The following is a 24,566-nucleotide window of genomic DNA, read 5'->3' as shown; positions in this document are numbered from 1 at the left end:
AGTAGCTGAAATAAAACAACTCCCCCTCTCCCCCCCAAAAAAAAGACTAAAAAGAAAAGAAAGAATTCAAGATTACAACATTTCCCTGCTTTTCTTCAGTAGAGAAGTTTGCACTCAGGGGATAAGTTGCAGTGTTATGAGACTCTTGCTATCCTATTCAGTAACTCCACAATGTGGACATGTCTCCACCTTGTGGTAGCTTATTGAAAGAGGATTTAGATTGTGTTAGTGTTCCATCCATCTTACCTCAGAAGATGGCTCCTTACTATTAATTAAACTAGAACAGGACCAAGTCATGGCCCGCGGGCTGGATGCGTCACATACTGGCCACACCCACGCCCAATTTAGCGAAGGGGGAAAATGTCCCAATACGTCATGTGACGCCACCATGATGACGTGAGTTTGACACGCCTGAAATAGAAGATGGTCACTAAGGTGTCATTATATTACATCCAAGAGATTGAGTTGGAGGAGTGGGTTAGTCTTTTAGGGGGAACGCTGTAGGACAGTGTTTCTCAACTTTGACCACTTGAAGATGGGGGAGGGGAGACTTCAACTCTCAGAATTCCTCAGCCAGTATCAGGCCTTGCTCCAGTAGTAACCCAGAAGGAGTAATTAGCTCAGGCAAGGACTTAGTTCGGGTAGACTGCTGAGAATAGAATAGAGTAGAATGGAATAACAGAGTTGGAAGGGACCTTGGAGGTCTTCTAATCCAACCCCCTGCTTAAGCAGAAAGCCCTATACCATTTCAGACAAATGGTTATCCAATCTCTTCTTCCAGTGTTGGAGCAGTCACAGTTTCAGCTGTTAACTCAGTAGGTAGGAAATAATCTTAATTGAGTGGATGAAAAAGAGGCCATCAGATAAAACTATCAATATAATTTCCATTCATTTGGGGAATGGTCTATCAACAGACTTATGATCTGCATATTCATTTGGACCAGGATAACATAATCTTTGATTGCCCTGTGGGGTTTTAAATTTACACTACCCCTCTGCAAAAAAAACCCCATCCAGTTTTAACCTATGCTGGTGTGTTTGGAAAAGATATTGTTCTCTTCCCCGACACCCCTGATTTCTGTGACTGTACAATCAAAGGTTTTTCTGGAGTCCACATTCTTAGGCCAAATGAATGCAGGGTTTGCTGTTTGCTTATCTATACATATAAAAATGGCTCTGTGTGTGTGTGTGTGTGTTTGTGGGTGTTCCAGCATAACTCTGGAATGCCTTGAGCAGTTTCAACCAAACTTGGTACCCAGATGACTTACTCTCTGGAAACAAATACTGTGGGGGATAAGGCTCCTCCGGGTGTGTTCTGTTAAGATAAAGCCTATTCTACTGTAATGCTGTAAAATGGCTTCTACTGTACAGTGTAGTGGAGTTGCCATGGTAACAGATTCACAATACTCCACAAAGGGGCTCCCTCTGGTAAGGGGGAAAATCCAACATTAGAAATTACGTTTGATCTGGATATTTCCCCCTCCTGTAAATAAATATCCAAACAACGGCGGATTATCAGCTAGTATAGAATATAATAGAAAAGAGCTGGAAGGGACCTTGGAGGTAGTCTAGTCCAACCCTCTTCTCAAGCAGGAGACCCTATACCATTTCAAACAAATGGCTATCTAGTCTCTTCTTAAAAACCTCCAGTGATGAAGCAACCACAACATCTGAAGGCAAGCTGTTCGTTTACAACTTCAAAGTTACCATGGCACTGAAAAAAGTGACTTATGACCAGTCCTTGCACTTATGACTATTGCAGCATTCCCACAGTCAGGTGATTAAAAATGTGGGTGCTTGTGTTCTGACCTGGGCTTCCTTAACAAGCAAGAAGCGGAGTCTTGGTCCCAACAAAACCCCTTTTATTTACACGACTGTGAATTCCTTTCATTCACAGTCCACAAGGCTTAGCAAAGGGTCTTTCAGAGGGTTGTTTATCAAATGCGAACCTTATCTCATTTGACAAGCTACCAAATAACTAGTTTCCAAATGCAGGGCAAGGCAAAACTTGCCACAGAGTCTCTTATAGTTACAAACAGAACTTTTCTCTCTTGATACGACCGAATGAACTTATGGTTTCCTGCAAAAGCCCCCTCCTCTTTCGTTCCTCTTTCGTTTCCTATGGGAGGGGCCAATCACCTCCAAGGTGTGGCTTTAATCCCAAGTTGACTCTGCTTTCTTAGTTGTTCTTGTCTTCTGGCAGCTCTGCGCATGTGTACACTGGGAACAGGCTCCAGTTGTTCTTCTGCCTTGCTGCTGTCGAACTCCCTCTCCGCCTCCGATGCAGAGCCCTCGTCTGAGCTTTCCTCAACCCTCAGGATTGGCCCATTTTCCTCCCCAACCTCCTCACTGTCTGACTCTGTTGCAAACTCTGCTGGCCGCCGGTGGGCATGTATTTACAATGATTGCGTGGCCCTGAAGTTCACCGTTTGTGACTTTCTCGGTTGGCTTCCAATAAGCAAAGTCAATAAGGAAAGTTACTTAATAACCACATGATTCACTTAATGACAGTCATTTGTTTAATAACCATAGCAAAAGATGCTTGTAAAATCGTGTGTAACTCACAACTGCCTTTTAAGACCAAACACCCTAGCCCTGATGCAAGGGTGGTATACACTTACCCTCCCTACTTGTTTTCAAATGTGAGAACGTGTGCGCTCTTTCTGTGCATGTGCTTTTGGCAAAAAAAAACCCTAAATGGGATGCCATCAGGGACGTGTGGTCAGGGGAGGCAGGGGAGGCAGAGCCTCACTGTTCTCATCATGAAAATAATAAAAAAGGGAAAAGGCGCTGAGGAGCCATCTGCACACGTGGTCTGGGAATGGGACCACGTGTGCAGGAGGTTCCTCTAGCCTCAGCCTCCCTCCTGCACACGAGCCTTCCTAAGTCAACATGAAGGGGACAGCGGAGCGCAAGCTGCAGTCCCCTTCATGTTGACTCAGGAAGGTGGGGAATGGGGTCACGTGTGCAGGAGGCTAAGGCAGCTTCAGCCTCCTGCACATGTGGTCCCATTCCCCTCCTTCCTGAGTCAACATGAAGAGGACCGCAGCTCGCGCTGATGACGTCACCAGCCTCACTAGCCATAAACCTCACCGCACGTCACTGGATGCCATAGAGCAGGGGTGTCCAAACCTGGGAACTTTAAGACTTGTGGACTTCAACTCCCAGAATTCCCCAGCCAGCTATGCTGGCTGGGGAATTCTGGGAGTTGAAGTCCACAAGTCTTAAAGTTCCCAGGTTTGGACACCCCTGCCATAGAGCAAGCGCGGGTGGGCAGAGCCACCCACAATTTCCGCTACTGGTTTGGATGATCTGGTCCGAACCGGTAGAATTCCACCTCTGCCTTGATGTTAATTAGTTGAGTAATGAAACATCTGCAAACACACAAGCAATCTCAGAGAGCAACAACAACTTAACAACAAATAATAATGATTAAATCAGTCCCTGATTTAAATAAAAGGTGACATTGATTTTGTATAGTAAATGAGTGACATTTTCGAGTTTTCCTGATAAGTGTATATATTAATAAATTAAATTTTTGGTATAGAGTTCAAAATCACCACCACATCTTTACACCGTAATATTCTTAGTAGAAAGTTATGGCTATTAAACCAAAACAGGATGATAATTACAGCTAGGTCAAATCATATGCATGAGTGTCCTAACCACCAGCAAGCAGATAAGTAGCCTATCTTACACAAGTATCTTCAGATATCCAACTTCTGCACTATCTTTCCTCCACCCATGGACGTTTCTGTTTGATTGCAGCCAGGCGAGAAACAATTCCTTTAACATTTTTATAGCCTCATTTCCTTCATATTTTTACTAGTTTCTTTTTGCAAAACGAAAGAGCTACCTTTCTAAGTATTTACGATGCCATAAAATATTGCAAACAGTATCACTCTAAGAATGTTACCATAGTGGGTCAAAGCAAGTCTGACTGTCCCCTAAATTGATGGTTGGAGCACTAAAACATTTGTTCACATCATCCCTTGTCAACCACAATTCACTCTTCCTTTTTAAATGTTTGTCTGAAACATGCAGTTATCCCTGAATTACAAGTTATCAGTTTGTTTTGCATGAATGCTTCCTGGACCATCTATTATACAATGTTTAATTTTCTGCTTCCATTCCTTTCCCCTTTTCCATTTCTCACTGCTCATAAATGTATCTGCTTATGAATCAAATATGTGATTTTTGTAGTTTATTTTATAGCTTTTTTTAAAAAACGTGACTTTTATATTTCAGCAGGGAAAAAGACTTGAATGTTTTTATGGCTGGATTACTTGCTTGAAGTTGAATAATAATAATAATAATAATAATAATAATAATAATAATAATAATAATAATAATAATAATAATAATAATAATAATAATAATAATAATAATAATAATAATAATAATAACAACAACAACAACAACAACAACAACAACAACAACAACAACAACAACTTTACAGAAAGAAATGGAATTAAACATTTACAGCACTGTGCATCCCAAAATTGACTTCAAGATGAAAGCATTTTGTTCCTTTTGGTTATTTCTGCAATATGGAATTGATGAAAGGCCCTTCATAATTTTCAAACATCTTCTTGCTTAAATTAGTATTGGAAATATATTGGTAATATATTGTGGGTTTTGTGAAATGTGTGCATGCAATGTCTAAGCAATGCAGTAGGTGGCACTGTTTCCCTGTTTTTTTTATTTTATTTTATCCTTGAATTTTATTTTTGTGCATTTTAAAACATTGGATATTGCAGAATATACTGATTTTCAGATTCTGGAATCACGTTCTTCACAGGTGTACAAATATTTCCTTTCTATCCATAATTTCCTTTACTCCTGCCTCCTAGATAAGATTATCTCCAGATCTGAACAAAGGCTCAGCTACCAATGTAGAAATAAGACTGGTTGTATAAACAGGGCAGCATATTGTTACAATTTATCCTTGTTTTCCCACCAAATATCACTGATAGCTGCATACTTTTACAAAATAGTAAAAGCTCATTTAGAAATGCAAATATGACTGCAATCTAAAAGCTTGGTCCTGGACATCTTCACATTGATAGAATGTGCGCAATTTTAGAAATTGTTTAAAAGAATGTAATAACGTTTTTTCTTTCTTAGCTTTTGGACAAATTTTCAAGTTACCCAGTTGTTTCTAAATGAAATGCTATAGAAATTATAGTGGATTTTACTTGTTTTGCAAAGGGTAGGTCCATCCACTCTACCAGTGATGGCTTACTTTTTTGTCCTCGCATGCCAAACACACCCATAATGCAATGCCCCCCTATGCTCTGCCCCCCCTGTGCATGTACACGAGACCCCCGTGCCCCCCCCCGCCTGCCGCATGTGCACTCACGACCCCTCACACCCTGTTTTGGGCCTAGCAGGCCTCCCTGAAGCCTTCTGGGACCAAAAGTGGGGCCAGGGGGATGAACCGCACCCACTGCAGCAGTGGTGGGTTTCAATTTTTTTTAGAACCTCTTCTGTAAGTGTGTCCTGCATTGTGGGAGTGGCTTGCTGGCCATGTGACCGGATGGGAGTGGCTTGCCAGCCATGTGATCGAGTGGGAGATGCTTGGCAGTCATGTGACTGGGTGGGCATGGCCAACTTGTAAAATGTGGTGAAACTCACTTAACAACGATCTTGCTTAGCAACCAAAATATTGGCTCAGAAACTCTGGCATATGAAGCACGCAAGTCTTAAAGCTGTCAAGTTACAAGACCCTTGAGCCCCTAGCCCTTTAGAAAAAAAACCCAGCAGTGTTCAAACTTGAAAGCTTTAAGACTTGTGGACTTCAACTCTCAGAATTCCTCCTCTTGCTCTTCATCTTGATGATGTGTGGACGGGCAGGGGGAAGGAGCTGGAACCGGTTCTGAACGGCACTGTAGATTTGTGAAGCCTTTTCTATAGAAGAGCTTAGAACTGGCAGGAAGCCACCCCTGCCCTGCAGGCAACCCCCTGACCCTCGTGCACGCATGTGCGTCTCCCACATGCGGGGCACAGCCCTGAAAATCAGCTGGCTGTTGGGAGGCACGTGCACATGTGCAGTGGAGCTGAGCTGAGGCAATGGCCCGCAGAGAGGGCTCAGTGTGCCATAAGTTCACCATCATGGCACTATACAATACAGAGTTAATAAGACTGCAAGGCATAAAAGTCACATGAATAGCATAGCACAACATAGACACCGTCGTTATTTGACACACTGGAACATGAGCTAGTCACAGGTAAAATAGATTTCAGTGCCATTGTGTTCCATTGCAAATGTTAAATCAGGGGTCCTTGGTGCTCTCTGAGCCTGGTTGTTTTCTTGGAGACGTTTCATTACCCTAACCAGGTAATGTCATCAGTTCTAGTAGGGGTGTCGTTTGCTGTCAGTTTATGGTCTGGTGTCTTGCTTCTCTGTGTGGGCGGGGGCGGTCTTAGGGATTCTTTGGCTGGGCTCTTTGGCAGTTTCTTGATTGGGTTATTGCTTCCTTGATTGTTGGTCTGAAGTTAACCTTGGAGTTAATCTATGCTGATCTGAGTGCTGACTACTGGTGGAGAGGTGCAGGAGTCTTATTCTCTTTTGGGCTGGTTGATTGATTCTTTTGGATAGTCTGTAGATCAGTGATGGCTAAACTTTTTGTCCTTGCATGCCGAAAGCGTGCCCATACCCACAATGCAATGCATGTGCGACAACCCCCTGTGCCCCTCCCCCTATGCATGTGCATGCAATCCTCCCATGCTTCCCCCGCGCATGCATGCATGAACCCCATGCCCCGTTTTGGGTCTAGCAGGACTTCCTGCAGCCTCCTGGGACCAAAAATGGGGCATGGGGGTGCGTCACCTCCCGTGCTCCCCCATGCCTCCCATGCATGCATGCGCACCTCCTGCCAGTCAGCTGATTTTCGGGTCTCTACCCCGCATGTGGGAGACGTGCAAGCATGGGCAGCAGAGACCCAAAAATCAGCTGCCCGGCATGCGCGGTGGCACTGAGCAGGGGTGATGGCTTGCCTGCCCACAGAGAGAGCTCCGCATGCCACTTATGGCACACATGCCATAGGTTCGCCATCATGGCTATAGATGTTGTTAATGTCTATGTGTCTGTTGACAGCTGATTTATCAGAGTCCCAGGCTTTGAGAAATTCTCTCATATTTTGGGATTTGTCTTTGTCTAGGATTGTCACATTTTTCCCAATTGAAAGTATGGTTAAATCTGTCTATGTTGTGAAATTAAAGAATTTTCATTATATTTTCTGACTGCCAACTGATGTTCATGGGTGGAAATATGCCAGTCTTCTGCGTATTTGTCCTACTTGCTTTAGTGGTTGTTACAGTTTTTACATTGTATGTTGTAGATGACCCCTGTTTTTCCTTCTGAGGTTGCTTTGGTCTTTTGGTTTGATTAGGATGTTTTGAAGAGCTTTGAAGCCCAACCAAAGAATCTCTAAGATTGTGTCAGAGTTTGCAGCAGCAATCACATCCAGAAAGCACACAAAAGCAACTGATTCAGCAGGATTCAGTAACTTCTCTTTGTATATAATGTAACACATGAAGTAAATATACAATACCAAAAGCAGGTTTTCCAATGTGGTAGCAAATACAAGCAAAACATAAGTACAGGAGAAGAGTTTTTGTTTCAGTTTCAGTTTCGGACCTCATCACAGCATGCAGCTTTAGTACAGAATAGTTGAGCTAAGCCATGCCCAGGCTCCTTGCTGTCTCCTTGTTGCTCACACAGCAAACACTGTTTCAGTTTCCAAACAGCCCTCATTGGCTGAATTAGTTGCTATGCCTATTCATTGCAGTGACGTGCGGTGAGGTTTATGGCTGGTGAGGCACTGACGTCATCAAATGATCATCATGAAGGGAGGGCTGTGACAACTTTGATCTTTGCAAGCGTGCAAGCAAAATACCCCAGGATCATGATGGCGGGGACTGCAACTCCTTCTGCTGCGCTGCAGAGAAGAGCCACGCTGTGCAGGAGGTTCCTCAGCGCTACCCTCAGATCAGTGAGAGCCGCGGTCCCCTTCATGTTGGCTCAGGAAGGAGGGGAATGGGACTGCGTGTGCTCCTGGCTCCTCAGCGCTAGCCTCAGATCAGCGCGAGCCACGGTCCCATTCCCCTCCTTCCTGAGGCAACATGAAGGGGACCGCAGCTTGTGCTGATCTGAGGCTAGCGCTGAGGAACCTCCTGCACAGCATGGCTCTTCTCCGCAGCACAGCGGAAGGAGTTGCTGTCCCCGCCACTGTGATCCTGGGGTATTTTGCTTGCATGCTTGCAAAGATCAAAGTTGTCACAGTCCTCCCTTTTTAAGAGGCTTTTTAAAGCCTCACCTCAGCACTCGCCTTTTCCCTTTTACAATTTTTTTCTTTTCATGATGAGAGCGGTGAGGGTCTGCCTCCCCTGCCTCCCCTGACTGCACGTCACTGATTCATTGGCTGACCTTTTTACAATGTCTTCCAAGTCATGAACTCTCTCACACGCTGACAGACTGCCCCCACCACACAGACAGGCAAGACACCAGAATATGAACTGCGCTCCTTACAGATGAGGTTACCTAGTTAGGATAAAATCATATCTGCAAGAAAACAAGCAAGCTCAAAACAAACAACCAAGGTCCCCTCATTTCAATCCCGAGCTACAAACATTCTCTTTTAAATGTTAAATCACCTGTTCCACTCTCACCTCAAAATAGATGTGACGTCCCAAGTTGTAGTGATCTGAGCAGAGCTGAGAACTGGGGAGTGATCGTCCCTCTCAGTTCTATCCTTAGAATAATCAATGTCATGCTGGTGGGATTAATGTGGGGCTAAATCTAATGTGTGGTCTAATGCAGATCAATATGCTAAACAAGGAAAAGGCTGTTTCCTAGATACACCAACTGCTGACACCAGTCTAGTGCAACAGCAGTCCATCATAACACAATAATTTCTGGATCCCTGTTTTCATATCACCTCTTTTGATAAAAGCCCACTTCACGTATCAAGCCCAATTAAACTCATGGTTAATTATAGCATGCCCAGGCTCCCATCTGCTCTCTCTTTCTCCTTCATTTAAGAAAGACTGAATTGCCTAAATGGACCTTCCTCCAGGGTGACAATAAACCCTTTGCTATGACCGAAGCTTTCAATTCACAGCCCAAGATATTTAGGGATTTCTACTCTATATCAGGGGTGTCAAATTCAAGACCTGCGGGCTGGATCCATCCAGTGAGGTGCTTAGATCTGGCCTGTGGCCACCTTGGAAACAGTGACGGAACAGACCCCGGTGCCTCTACCAATGAAAATGGAGCTAAGGAGGGCCATGTGTGGCCCCCCCTGAGCTCCGTTTTTGGCTGCAACGGCCTCCTGCAACCTTCTGCCAGCAAAAACAGAGCTCGGGAGGGTCATGCATGGCCCTCCCAAGCTTCATTTTCACTGGCAGAGTGCTTGGGCCACCACAGGCACCCCCAACACTAGTGATGTTGAACTGGCCATGCCCCCTGGCACCCTGAGGTCAAACACAATCCTGATGTGGCTGTCAATGAAATGGAGTTTGATACTCCTGCTCTATATGAACAAAGGCACACCGAATTTGAATCTAGAAATCCACAGGTTTCCAAAGCAGCTATACGAAGTACAAGTGTCACACACTCCCTTCGTGCGACACCTGATATAAAGCTGGTCACTGCATTCTGGATCCTCTGAAATTTCTAAATCTCCTTCGGGAGGCTTTCCATATCCAGCACTTTATAGTAGTTTAACCAGGTGGTATCTGTCTCAAAGAGACAGACAGAGTTGGTGGATTCTGGAAATAGGTGTTCCTTGGCCTATCCAGGTCAGCATGGACAAAGGGTTCCTCCCAAACTGCATATTAGCTTTTTCAGAAAAAAAAATGAAGATGGAAGGCAGTAGAACTGACATATTCCACATATAAAGAGTGCCCAGTGCCGCCATAAATTAAATTTATAGATTTAAAAATCTAGATCGCCACTCTGTCCACCACAAGTAATATAAGACAATATTGTTCTAGTTCTACTCATCCTGGGATACTGCATGCAGTTTTGGTCATCACATTACAAAAAAGATGTTGGGTTTTTGGAAAAAAAGGTGTAGAGAACAGCAACTAGGATGATTAAAGGCTTGGGGGCTAAAACATGAATAACGGTTGCAGGAACTGGGTATAGCTAGTCTAGAGAAAAGAAGGACTAGGGGTGACATGATAGCAGTATTCCAGTGTTTGAGGATCTGCCACAAAGAAGAGGGGGTCAACTTATTTTCCAAAGCGCCAGAAGGCAAGACAAGATTCAATGGATGGAAACGAATCAAGGAGAGAAGCAACCTGGAATTAAGAAGAAACTTTCTAAGAGTGAGGACAATTAAACCCGCTTGCCTTCAAAAGTTGTGGGTGCTTCATCACTGGAGGTTTTTAAGAAGAGATTGGATAGCCACTTTTCTGATTGATCCTACTCTAGTCCCATCCTATTCCTGCTGACAGGGAGGGACTACTTTGGATTCCGTCCAGGGGTGAAATCCAGAAGGTTCTGACAGGTTCTGGAGAACCGGTAGCGGAAATTTTGAGTAGTTTGGAGAACTGGTAAATGCCACCTCTGGCTGGCCCCAGAGTGGGGTGGGAATGGGGATTTTGAAGTATCCTTCCCCTGCCACGCCCACCAAGCCACACCCATCAAGCCATGCCCACAGTAACCGGTAGTAATTTTTTTTGAATTTTGCCACTGATTCTGTCCAATATGAACACATATAGTATTGTACAAAAATTGTACAGAAATTCCAGCATGCTATTGCTGTCAAGACTGATGTTATTCATCCTTCAGGTGTTTTTGTCTCACTGTAAAAATGTAGGTCCATAATATGGATACTTTTCCGCAATCTCCATACTAAAGTTAGAAAGCATAATATGTTTGAAATATTGGCTGAATAACATTAGCTCGTAAAATGGAAAATGGAAAAATCTCATTATCACAAGAAAGGAGCTGGCTTATCTGTCTGTTGCCAGCCTGTCTAAGCAGATAGGCCTCCTTAAAACATTTTAATCAAAAGTCTTGAATTTTGATCACATGCTTCAAATGCACTCACAAAATGGGTGACAAAGCAGTTTAGCCAGTCATGAAATAGCCATTTTCCTTATTCGTTTGTGTATTTATTTGTAAGTATTTTATTGCACTTTTTTTTTTTTTGGTTAAAAAGTTATATGAAAGAGGATGCATTAAAGAATGGAGCGAACAAATTAATAGTCTCAGAAAGTCCATTGTGACTGAACGGATGCAGAGAGACAATAAAAAGCATCACTAAAACCATAGAACATTAAACTCATGCAAAATCATAAGAATTAAAGGTATAGAACAGGAACATAATAACAATAATGGCAGCAATTATTATTAAGACTGTGCCAGCCCTTCAGAACAAGTGCTTTGCAAAAGCCCTTTTGGTTGTTTGTTGCTTGCTTATTTAATTTTCTTTTATTACAAGTTTTAAAAGGACTTCAGAATTGCAAGAAAGAAATCAGCTTACAGGGAAAGACCAATTGATAAACAATAGCAAAAAAGAGAAAGAAAAAAAAGGAAGAACCACAAACAATCTAAGCATATCAAATATTAAACTATAACTAGATCTAGATCTATCTATCTATCTATCTATCTATCTATCTATCTATCTATCTATCTATCTATCTATCATCTATCTATCTATCATCTACCTATCTACCTATCTTCTATCTATCTTCTATCTATCTGTCTGTCTGTCTGTCTGTCTGTCTGTCTGTCTGTCTATCTATCTGTCTATCTGTCTATCTGTCTATCTGTCTATCTGTCTATCTGTCTATCTGTCTATCTTCTATCTGTCTATCTATCTATCTATCTATCTATCTATCTATCTATCTATCTATCTATCTATCATCTATCTTCTATCTATCTTCTATCTATCTATCTATCTATCTATCTATCTATCTATCTATCTATCTATCTATCTATCTTCTATCTATCTATCTATCTATCTATCTATCTATCTATCATCTATCTTATCTATCTATCTATCTATCATCTATCTATCTATCTATCTATCTATCTATCTATCTATCTATCTATCTATCTATCTATCTATCAAAATTAAATTTCCAGATGCATCATCAGCAACTGTGGCTTACATCTTCAAAAGCAAGGTGCTCTTTATAGCCAGGTGATCTGATTTCTTATTAATATTTAACCAGACTTCTTTCTGATTTATAGTAGCTTCGTGGGGCTGATCCCTGATTGGTTCTTTCTTTATTCCCAGTCTTCATTGGTCATTTTGGTGGTACACTATTTGTTCCTGGCTGGTTCTTTATTCATGTTGGCTTCTGATTTATCAGACCGCTGTGATCCAAAGACGCCAACCATATTTCCTGGTGAAATTTCAGGAAATCTACTTTCTAGTCCATCGTCACTAAAACCCTGTGAAGCACCACCACTGTCCATGACTTTGAATAATTAGAGCAGCTGTATCATTTTTGAGATACACAACACCGCGAGACTGCAGAAGGGAGCAATATACAAAGCAACCATGACAGTTCGGAGAACGAAACTGCTGCTCCAAGAATATCAAAAGAGGTGTTTTGTATACAGTATGTCTCCAAACTTTGTTGAACTTTCAAAGGATTTGTGTAGCAGCAAATTTTAGCTCAAAGCATGCATGAATAGCAAGATAACTACAGTACATTCCATGCCAATTAACTACTCCAGACTGACTTCCCCAGGAAATATGTGATGCATAAATACATTGATAAACAAAGAGAAAATTAAACAACAGGAATGGCCATCTCAGAAATTACCCCATAGAAATCTCTGGCCAATGTCCCATTTTCAATTGAGCATGCCTATTCCAAATGAATGGCCAAATGGATCTGTACAGGAAAAGGGGATCCATAAAACAAACTGATTTTTTTGCCTTCCCCACTAAACCTTTGAGATACTTCCTACTAGTCCTGTTGATTTTGTCTTCTTTAAAGAGAGAAGTGGACACAGTTACACAAAAGTACCACTGACCATCAGGAACAGATATTGTGGTGAACATGCTTTTTTTCCATAAAACCAGACATTTTACTGTAAAAGCCCTGACAACATTTAGTTTCAGATAATACATCTGTTTGGCTAACTTATTTTTCCTTATTTGCATAGCCAAATATGTCTGTGTTTGACAACATGGATGCCTTTCTTCACTTCTGTGAATCTTTTTCCTGGTACATGTTGCACGAAAGGACATTCTCATTGGAATCCATCCTGTTGTCATAATGGACCCAAAGGGAACAAGCCTCTGTCAGCTCTTCTAGATAGACCAAATTTGAAAAGTAAAAGCACACACGCTAATATTACTTTTGTTATATGGCTATTGTAACAGATTCTTGCAGGATGTTCTTCGCACCATCCCAAAGGTGCTTTTTCAGGAGGCAACTGGCCTTTCTTGTTTTTTTTTCCTTTTGAAGACATTTCACTTCTCATTCAAGAAGCTTCTTCAGCTCTGACAGGATAGTGAGGAAGAGCTGAAGAAGCTTCTTGAATGAGAAGTGAAATGTCTTCAAAAGAAAAATCAAGAAAGTCCAGTTGCCTCCTGAAAAAGCACCTTTGGTACAACCATGACCTGGATGACTCAGATTTTCTACAGACTTCCTGCTTCCCCTATCCTTCCCTAATCCTCATAACAACTGGAGAGGGTTTTCTCTGAGAGATTTTTTTCCCCAAATTACACTTCTGCCCTAGAGTTTTTTTCTTTTTTTTAAAAAAATAATTATTTAAACATTAAAAAACAAAACACAAATTTCCACTCATTACAGAAATTCCGTATCAGTAACATTAATGTCATTCATATTTACATAAGCTCTATTTCTATATTCTCTAATATACTCTATATTATGTAGTCACTTAACATATAATAATATTTTATGGATATACAGTATACAGTGTTATCATATTTGTTGTAGATAATACTTAATTCTTATACAATATCTTGCGTCCATCATCCAACCATTTATACCATCTACTCCACACTTTATAATACTCTGATTCTTCTCTGTCCTTCAGTTCCATGGCCCACCTATCCATCTCTGCACACTCAAGTACCTTTCTTATTATTATTATTACATCTGAAGGGATATTATTCTGTTTCCAATTTTGAGCAAATACTATTCTTGTTACAGTTAATATATGTAATATTATTTTATTTTATTTATTTATTTTATTTCTTGGATTTCTAGACCTCCCCCTCTCCCCAAAAGGGACTCGGGGCGGTGTACAGTCAATGCAGATAAAAATACAATCATAAAACAATTAAATACATTTGGATGGAGGAGATAGGCTGTACAAGAAATAAATATATTCTAAAACCTTAAAAACATCCCCAATTAAAAACCCAAACCCAATTAAAATAAATCCCCGGGAGGTAAAACTAAGAGAGTGCCAGGCTAGCTGATTGAAATAGGTGAGTCTTTAACTTTTGACGGAAGGAGCGGAGGTCGGTGGTGGTTCGAATGTTGGGGGGGAGGTCATTCCAGAGGGTTGGGCCCATCACAGAGAAGGACCTACTCCTAGGTGTCGCCCGCTGACACTGCCTAGCGGACGGCACCAGGAGGAGTCCCTCCCTGTGTGAGCGGATAGGTCGCAGGGACGTGTGTGGTAGGATGCGATCCTGCAGATAACTAGGTCCTATGCCATGGAGTGCTTTAAAGATGGTAATCAATACCTTGAAATGCACCCAAAAGGCCACAGGTATCCAGTGCAGCTCGCGCAGGAGCGGTGTTACGTGGGAGTAACGTGTACTCCCCATGATAACCCGCGCTGCTGCGTTCTGAACTAGCTGCAGTCTTCGGATGCGTCCCAAGGGAAGCCCCATATAGAGGGCATTGCAGTAGTCCAGGCGAGACGTCACCAGCGCTTGAGTGACCATGCGCAGGGCACTCCGGTCCAGTAGGGGGCGCAATTGGCGCACCAGGCGAACCTGGTGGAACGCCCCCCTTGCCACGGCTGCCACATGGTCCTCCATTGACAGCCGGGCGTCAAGGAGGACGCCCAAATTGTGCGCCCGCTCCACAGGGGACAGTTGTTCGCCCCCTATGGCCAGCGATGGTGTCAGCTGGCTGAACCGAGGCGCCAGTACCCATAGCCACTCGGTCTTGGAGGGGTTGAGTTTGAGTCTGTTGTCCCCCATCCAGACCCCGACGGCTTCCAAACACCGGGACATCACTTCGACAGCCTCGTTGGGGTGGTTTGGGGTTGAAATGTACAGCTGAGTGTCATCAGCGTACAGGTGGTACTCAACCCCAAAGCCACGGATGATCTCACCCAGCGGCTTCACATATGCGTTGAACAGGAGAGGCGAGAGGACCGACCCCTGCGGCACCCCACAAGTGAGTGGCCTCAGGGACGACCTCTGCCCCCCTGTCAACACACATTGCTTCCGGTCGGAGAGGTAGGAGCCGAACCACCGCAAAACGGTGCCTCTGACTCCCATCCCCTCCAACCGGCGCAATAGGATACCATGGTCGATGGTATCAAAAGCCGCCGAGAGGTCTAATAGGACCAGGATAGAGGAACAACCCCTATCTCTGGCCCTCCAGAGATCATCAACCAACGCGACCAAGGCTGTCTCAGTGCTGTGCCCGGGTCAGAAGCCGGACTGGCGTGGGTCTAGATAGTCGGATTCGTCCAGGTGTCGTGGAAACTGCTGCGCCACCACATTCTCAACAACCTTCGCCAAGAAGGGGAGGTTGGAGACTGGACGGTAATTAGCTAGCTCCATTGGGTCGAGCAAAGGTCTCTTGAGCAAGGGTCTCACCACCGCCTCTTTCAAGGCGGTTGGTAAGTAACCCTCACCCAATGAGGCGTTCACCAGGCCCAGAAGCCAGCCTCGTGTCACCTCCCAGGCTGCCAGTACCAGCCAGGAGGGGCACGGGTCCATTGAACATGTGGTGGGTCGCAGCCGTCCTCGCAACCTGTCCAAATCCTCGGGGGCAACAGAGTCAAACTCCTCCCAGAATGGTCTCTCAAGACTCGCTGTTGACGGCTCGTCTGGTCCACTGACGGAGGTCCATCCGCTCCGGATCTGATCGATTTTGTCCTGAAGATATTCCCCAAACTCCTCTGCTCTTCCCTGTAAGGGTGTCTCCCGCGTCCCCTGCGATAAAAGGGAGCGGGTCACCCAAAACAGGGCGGCAGGGCGGTTATCTGCGGACGCAATAAGGGCAGCACAATGTCTACGCTTGGCCGCTCTTATTGCCACAAGGTAAGTCCGCAAATAGGCTCTTACCTGTGTTCGGTCAGATTCGGAGCATGAGGACCTCCACCTGCTCTCTAGATGTCTCCTGTGGCGCTTCATCACCCTTAGCTCCTCAGTAAACCAAGGAGCCCGTGTGGGTCGATGTCGCCCTATTCCAGGCAGTCACTAGGTCCTCGGAGCGGGAGCGGGACAAGGCTACAGGTATTGGCCCAAGCTCCGTCTGGAATCTATCCGATTCCATCAGGTGCCTGGGGCGGTACCAGCTTGTAGAGTCTGGTTCCGCCTCCTCGCGGTGGGGGATAGCGCCAGGGAAGTCCAGCCGGAGGGATGAGTGGTCTGACCATGACAAGGGCGTGATGACTAAGTCCCCTATTCCCAGATCACTCGTCCACTGTTCAGATACAAAAATGAGGTCCAGTGTGTGGCCCCCTTCGTGAGTGGGGCCCTGCACTAATTGGGTCAGGTCCATGGCCATCATGGAAGCCATGAACTCCCGAGCCACCTCGGAAGCCGCTCCCGTTGATGGCAAGTTGAAGTCCCCCATGACCAAAAGTCTGGGAGTCTCAACTGCCGTCGCTGAGATTAGCTCGAGGAGCTCGGGCAGGGCTGCTGATGCATAGCGAGGAGCCAAGTATACAATCAGCAAGCCCCACTGCCTCCCTGGGCCCCAGTTCACACCAAGGGACTCACACCCGGGTATCTGAGGGACAGTGAACTCCCTCGGCTCTAAACATTCCCGCATAACCACCGCCACCCCACCACCCTTACCCAGGGCCCAGGGCTGATGGAATGCCCGGAAACCTGGTGGGCACATTTCCACGAGGGGTAAACCACCCTCGTGGCCCAACCAGGTCTCCGTTATCCCTGCAAGGTGTAGCTCCCCCTCTGAGATCAACTCATTAATGAGGGGGGCCTTGTTGGTGACAGACCTTGCGTTGCAAAGCATCAGCTGCAGGCCCTGGCTCTGTAGCACCTGTCCACCTAGACTGCAGGTGTTGGTACAAGCGACCGGGCGTAACCAGCAGCCACGGTCTCCCAACCGACCTTGGGATCTTATCCTGTCCTCGCATCCCCTCCTCCCCATGACCGTTGTAATAGGACAACCCTCTGCTCTAGTGACCTTTATTTTCTCCCCCTCCACCGCATCCCTGTCCTTCCTGGACTCACCTGTCTGTCCTGCGCTGGCTCTCCTCCCGGTCTGATTAGCCCTCCCCCCCACCCTGGAACCCCCTAAAAAAGATAAAAAACATTTTACTAAAAATCCCCTTAGCTTCCGGTTCCTGCACCTCTCGGGGTCCACGAACCCGTCCTCGAGGCGGGCCCTTGAAAGAGCCAAGGGCCAAACCTGCGAGAGAGGGGCCTCCCGCAGGCGGAGCAAGTCTAACCTCGAATAAGATATTATCAACAAAATTCCAGTAGGGGTTAAGGTGCTGTAGATGGTAAAAATAAGTCAGTATGGGGGGGAGGTAGAAGGCATTAGTCCCATAAGTCAATGTCAATGTGGGGGGTAAGAGGCATTGTCCTGGATAATTCTTCAGTAAAGAGTGGGGGGGGGAGCAGATGTCCAGATGATAAGATTAGACAGATGTGGCGATGATGGTAAGAATGATAGAAAAAATGATAGAAAAATGTGTGATAGCCCCAGCTGTAAAGTTGGTGATGACCCTCCATGGTCTTAGGTGGTCCTAGGTGAGGATAAGCTCAGGAACAGAGATTCAGGGTCCTTGGTGGGTGGGGGGGCAGTCTTGGCTCCAGATAACCATACTCCCAGGCAGCCTTCCACCCTCTCCATGGTCATAGGCCCAGTCCATGGCCCTAGGCCAGATCTTCCAGAGGCCTCAGATGATCCAGGCCCCCCCAACCACCATAACCACCATCCTCTCCCACTCTGTCCTGGCTCCCACCTGAAGGGTCCAGTAGTCCAGGCTCTCACCCAGTGCTCACCCAGCGTTCCTATGTTCCAGGCGTTGGTCTTCCGGCGTCTTCCCAACAGCGCCGGCCTCCAGGAGTCACCGGGAGCCGCCAGAGGATGATAAGAAGCCTCAGCGAAAAGCCTCGGCAAGGCCCTTGGCAGAGGCATTTTACGAGCAGGTCTTCTTTCAGCCTTTCCTAATCGGCTGCCTCGCCTCTCCTCTCTACTGGCCGCTCTGTCGCTCCACTTGTCTCCTCTGCCGGCGCGCACGCCAAACGCTGAACGCTGTTGCGCCACCGCCATTCCTCTCCTGCTCGCACTCCCCAGCCTCTTCCTGCCTTACGTCGATCTTCTGTGACCTCCCCTCGATCACCGCGACCACCCTGGCAGACCAAAAAACGTCCAAAACCACCCTGGGTGGTCTATGAGTCCGACTCTCGGCCCTCCGATGGAACGAGGGCCGGGAACAGCACCCATTGCCCCGTTGGAGCTCTGTAGCGTCTCCCGGAGCTCAAGAGGTGACCGCCATTGCCGGAAGCTCCTCCTCAATATATTGGAGGTGTTTTTTTTACACATTTTATCACTTAATATGCCCAGTAGGAATAGTTCTGGTTTCCATTTGATCTTTTTTTCTGTAATTTGTTCCAGCCATTCCTTTATTTTAAGCCAATACTCTCTGGCTTTGGAACAGGTCCACCACATATGGTAGAAGGTTCCTTGCTTGTAGCCACATCTCCAACATTCAGGTGAGCGATTTGGAAACATTTTGGCCAATCTCGCTGGAACTAGACACCAACGGTAAAACATTTCATAGACATTTTCCTTATAGGCTGCTTTTTTCCCCTAACTGTCATCATGTTTGCAGCTCTTCCTCCTGAGCCTCAAGGTTATTCCTTCATCCCATTACAGCCTCTCATGCACTTTCTGTGATTAAAATATACTTCAGTTCTCCAATTAGATGCCTTTGTCTCATATCCTCCTCAAACACCTGTGTCTTTGCAAGGTGCCAGCACAGCGTCCTTACCATTTTAATTCCCCGAAAATGATTCCGATTCCTTTGCATTACCCAAAGGCACTTTTTGTTCCTAGGTTGCAAAGGCTGGGGTTTTGTTTTGAGTCATTCCAGTTTCCCTTGATATTTTTAAGTTAATAAAATTTCCCCCTGCCTGAAATAATTGGCTGGGGTAGATCCATGAAGATCCATGGATCTTCAGATCTCCAACCGTTCCAAGAATGCTTTCCACAAAAGATAAAAAGATAAAGCCAGCACTTAAATGCTTCTCTGTTTTTTGGCATTGAGTCCTACAGACTCACTTAATTATTGTGGAGGTAGGTGAATGAAGAGTTTATAAAGTACTTTTGCTCATTAAGGGAAAAAAAGGGCTGAAATCCAACTGATTTGTAAGGTGTGTTCCAATTACAGGGAAATAGGAGCTGAAAAGTTTAATCAATCCAAGAAACAGCAAGAGTTGAGAATTAAGCAAACTGGAGGAATCTGAATTACAACTGTAAAAAGTCATTTAACATTTTCTGAATTTTACTATATTACTATATTTTCCATTACCACAGTTTAATCCATCAAGAACTGGATTAAATTAAAATAGTTGCTTTATTATTGCTGCATGTGAAATGGATTTACTTTTGTATTTTTCACTGAGACCATAAGGCAGCCTACATGGGAGGGACGGTTTCGTCTCATTTGATCCCCTAAGCAACTCAGTGAGATAATCCTAAATAAAAATGACTGGCTTATAGTCAAACAGTGACCTTTGTGCTCAGCTGAAGACTTGTACCTGGGCCTCTGACCCAAATGCAATACATTAATGTATGTACAGTGATACATAGCTCTCTTTTTTACAAATGTACTGTATTTTTTTGGACCCTAAGATGCTCCGGATCTATAAGATGCACCTAGCTTTGGGGAGTAAAGCAGGCGCTGCAGCCTATCCCCACCTGTAATGGGCCAAAAATAGGACGTGTGGAGGCCAGAAATTGGAGCGCATGGAGGCGGCAATAGGTAGCAGTGGCAATGGGCACCAATGATCCTTGAAGCCTGGAACAGCTGATCGGCAGTATTCTGGGAAGCAGATCCAACCACCAATCTGCTGCTCATGCTAAATCAGGCTGTGCTGAAGCTAACCAGGCTGTTTGCTGTTTGCTGCAAGGAGGCAAATTTCTGGGAGGAAAAGGCCAGCGGGTTGGGGCCAGCGGGTGGGCGGGGCTTTGGAAACATTCGCTCTATAAGATGCACAGACATTTACATCCACTTTTTTTTTTGGGGGGGGGAGTGTGTCTTATAGTCCAACAAATACAGTTCTCCTGATGGTCTCGCCCTGAACTCCCTTTTCTTTACAACTCTAACTACAACAAAACCATACCATGAAGAAAAGGAGATTTGGATGATAGGTTGTGGTGGCGGAAAGTGAAAAGGAGTGCTGGACCTTGGACTGAGGTTTATTGCTGCCTTGGAAAGTGAGGTAGGGAAGAAAGCACCATTTTTAAGGAAGAGCTCAATAGTTGAGCAAAGGCACATGGATGGATTCAAAGGAGTGGAGAGGAGAAGAGGGGAGACGTAGGGAGGAAGTAGAGAAGGATGCTTAAAGAAGGAGATGGAGAAATGGAAGTGAAAAGAAAAAGCACCAGAATGTCATATGGATGAGGGAAATGGAAGTAAATTGTAGCTGTGGAAGAGCTAGGCAGACTAAACGGCTTAAATTCCCAACAAGACTGGAATAGTACACCTGAGCTGCAAAAATTCAGACAGTACTAGAAAGAAACAGAGAAAATACTAATTCTTTGAATCCATTCTTTGTCTGGATTCTTGTGATAAGATATATCTCACAATTTTTTTAAAAAAAACCCTTGAGATGGTTAATTTTTTTTAACTACTCTATAAAGCTGTAATCCATGAAGTCTCCTGCCAGAATCAGCCAGTGTTCTAAAGAGGTTTAGAATATTTCAATTTTACTTTAGAAAACCAGTAAGAGGTTGTAGCAAGGCAAGGCAAGTGATGGAAGAAAGGGTACACCTAAACCATCACGAGAAGTGGGTTGAGGTGCTCATAAGAGGCACCTTAACCCAACTGATAAAGAACCTTGGAGGATGGATTTCAAATTATTCAGAGATACTCATTCCTAATAGACATGCTATAATCCAGATTCTGAGATTCTCTAGTTAGAAGAAGTCTAACCAGTGGTGGTATTCAGCTGGTTTGGGGCCGGTTTGGGTGAACCAGTAGCGATGACCTGTGGGTGCCTCCCACCCACCCTAGTTCTATTTTATCCCATTTAGCCACGTTTTCTAAGCAGTGTGCATGAGTGTGCATTTCTAAGCAGTGTGCATGTCTTCCGCACGCACGAGCAAAGCGGAAGGCATGCATGCCCACGAAGCGAATGTATGTATGTACACGATCACAGTTTTGGTGCACAGCGAACCGGTAGTAAAATTATGTGAAACCCACCTCTAGGTCTAACCCAAACCAGCATTCAAGACACTTTACTGAGAATATTTTGGGTGTCCTGTACGGCTGATTCAAGATCATTCCTTGCTTCAGACATCCTTTTCTCTCAAACATTTGGGATGCAGTTCTTCTATATATAAAAAAAAAAAAAAAATGCTTTCAGAACATAAAGAGTTTTTTTTCTGATGAGATTATGAGACAAATCCCTTATTTTTCCAGCACTGAATTGAACGAATATTTAAACAAGAAAGGTCATCATGTGTCTAAGGTTATCTTACTGGGTATTAGTTCAGCATTATCTGACAGCTAGGTTGTTCTGACATCAACTTTTAATTATATCCCATTGCAGTATGAAAAGAAATGCATGCATTTTAAATATCTTCACTGATTATAATTTTAAATCAAATTTTAAGCTCGTTTTTGCAACCTGTACATTATCGCTGTACAAACGTTACTTGTCTGATTATTCTAAACACAGTATTTCTGCAACCTAGTTTAAAATCTAATTAAAGTTTTTCCTACACAGAGCAAAGTCCTAACATATCTTTGCAATACATTCTGGAGCTTAAATAGAACTGCTAGATTGCAGTCTCATCAATATGCTAATGAAATCCAGCTCTCTCCTTTACATCTGATTCAAGTGAGATAATGCTAGCATTCAATTGGCAATTAGCAGCAGCCTGGATATAGGCCAATAAATTAATGAAATAGAGGTGCTCTTGGTCGGCCTTCTCCTTTGGTGAGGAATGGTGTTATGGGTAAGGTTATTTCGTCCTCGGAACCCTACCATTTACAATAGCAAAGAGGAGAATATGTAAACTATAGGGGATGATGAAGTTATTGATGATCTTTTGCGGTACAACAGAAAAATCTTGTTAGCTTCATTGATCCCTTTCCTTCTCTCCACCCTCATTTACTTAAATAGTCAGATGCAGCTGCATAAAAGGATCATGTTCACAATTTGGCAATACTTATTCAGGCTGTGCAGGTTTATACTTTATATTTGAAGGTCAAAGGGTGCATTTAAGGTGTATTTAAATATATGGATACACTACCAGTCTTCAGTTCTTTACGGTTATACTTTTTTTTTTTTTACCTTAGGATCACCCAGCATTCCAAAAAGGACTATATCTGGAATCTGCATGATGTAAAAAGGGTCAGTTGAGGGTGAGGAGATGCTGGGGAAGGTCTTGTCACATCATTGTGAGACATATTCTTAGCATCTGTCAGATAAAGTCATTTGACATTGCCCACCGAGTTAGTCTCAGGTTAGGTTTGATGGTGACAAAGTCATGTCTGAGTCTTGCTGTTAGGAGGAGTCTTGATTAAGGACTCAGGGCAGATGGATGTGGTTGGGTCCAAGTGGTGAGAAATACCTCTTTGCAGGAGGGCAAGATACTGTTTGATTTGAAGGAGGTGGTAGTGCTCCCTGTTCTCAAAAGACCATCCCTGGACGCAATAGTATTAGACAATTTTTGCCCAGTCTCCTATCTTCCCTTTGCTGTTTAGAGAGTGGTTGACACATATCTACAAAGATCATCTGGACCCTTCTCAGTCTAGGTGCAGACTAGGAACTGAATCAAAAAGGCATTGGCGGCATTTGTTGGTGACCTTTGGAAAGTTTGGGATGATGTAACCATTCTGGTCTTCCTATACTACTCAATAGCTTTAGTACCATCAACTATGATATTCTTCTGGACCAGCTTCAGGAACTGGGAGTAGGAGGCACTATGTTGTGGCAGTTTTCCTCCTACCTCTGAAGCCAGTTCCAATCACTGTTGTTGGTGGAGGAGGAGAGCTGGAGCCGTAAACCCCTGAAATCTGAGGTGCCTTTGGTCTTGAGCCATCACCTTTTCTTTTGAGCATCTACATGGAACTACTGGGGAAGGCCATCCTTTGGTTTATGCTGATGATATCCAGTTACATATCTTTACCCCTAGGGAGAAAAGTGATCCTTTGGCGGTGCTGGCTGACTGACCACAGACTGTAAAGGTCTGGATGAGCCATCTTCAATTCAATCCTGGCAAGATGAAGTGGCTCTGTGTTTTTGGATTTCCAGGCTATTTGCATTTGGAATGATATATCATTACTTACTCAGGGAGATTATTGTTCAATTGGGGAAGGGGTCCTCCTAGACTCATGGCTCCTGCTTGAAGGGACCTTTGCACAATTTGTCTGGGGTGCCAATTGTGGTCTTGTTCATGGTCACTCATACACCTTGGACACTTCTGGCTAGGTTGTGCTCTAAGTGGGGTCCTTGAACACCACCTTGAAGCTATCACTAGTCCTGAATGTGCAACACATGCAAGCGATGAGTGCTTCTAGGTTTACCCATGTAGCTCATGTAGAGAACCAATTTGGTCTGATGGTTAAGATGCTAGATTAGAAATTAGGAGACTTCTAGTCCTGCCTTGGGCATGAAAGTCAGGTGAGTGACTTTGGGCCAGTCACTGTGTCTCTGCCTAATTCACATCATATGGTGGTTGTGGGAAAGTAGGAGGAGAAAAAAAATATTGGGTATGTTTGTCACTGTAGGAAGTTAGCACTCACCCCTCTCCTAGGAAAATGAAATATTTTAGGAAATATTAAAAAGGGCAGAATATTTCTCCTAAAAGGGAGGCGGAAACTCATTCCCCCCCCTCAGGACCTTGTTGGAACTTATGGAGTTCCCAAACTCCATAATAACATGCTGTTATTGATTGTATTAATCTCTTGGAAGACCTCTGTAATACATTTCTGTGTACAGGCAGGAAGTGTGAAATCCTGCAGGTGGGGGAGTGCAGTTTTGCTTTTCAACTCCATTGGTTCCTAACCTTTCATGAACACTTAATTTTTCACACAGAAAGACACAGTCACACAGAATGGTGCTGTGGACCATGAAGGGTAATTGGATAACATCTTTGAAAGATTTAGAGGCCTGCTAAGGATTTGCAAGCTTTGGAGCATCCTGATTCCATGTTTAAAA

This window comes from Natrix helvetica (assembly GCF_964273705.1).
Source record: "Natrix helvetica genome assembly, chromosome: 3".
NCBI classification, from domain to species: domain Eukaryota; kingdom Metazoa; phylum Chordata; class Lepidosauria; order Squamata; family Natricidae; genus Natrix; species Natrix helvetica.
This window is presented reverse-complemented; position numbering follows the sequence as displayed.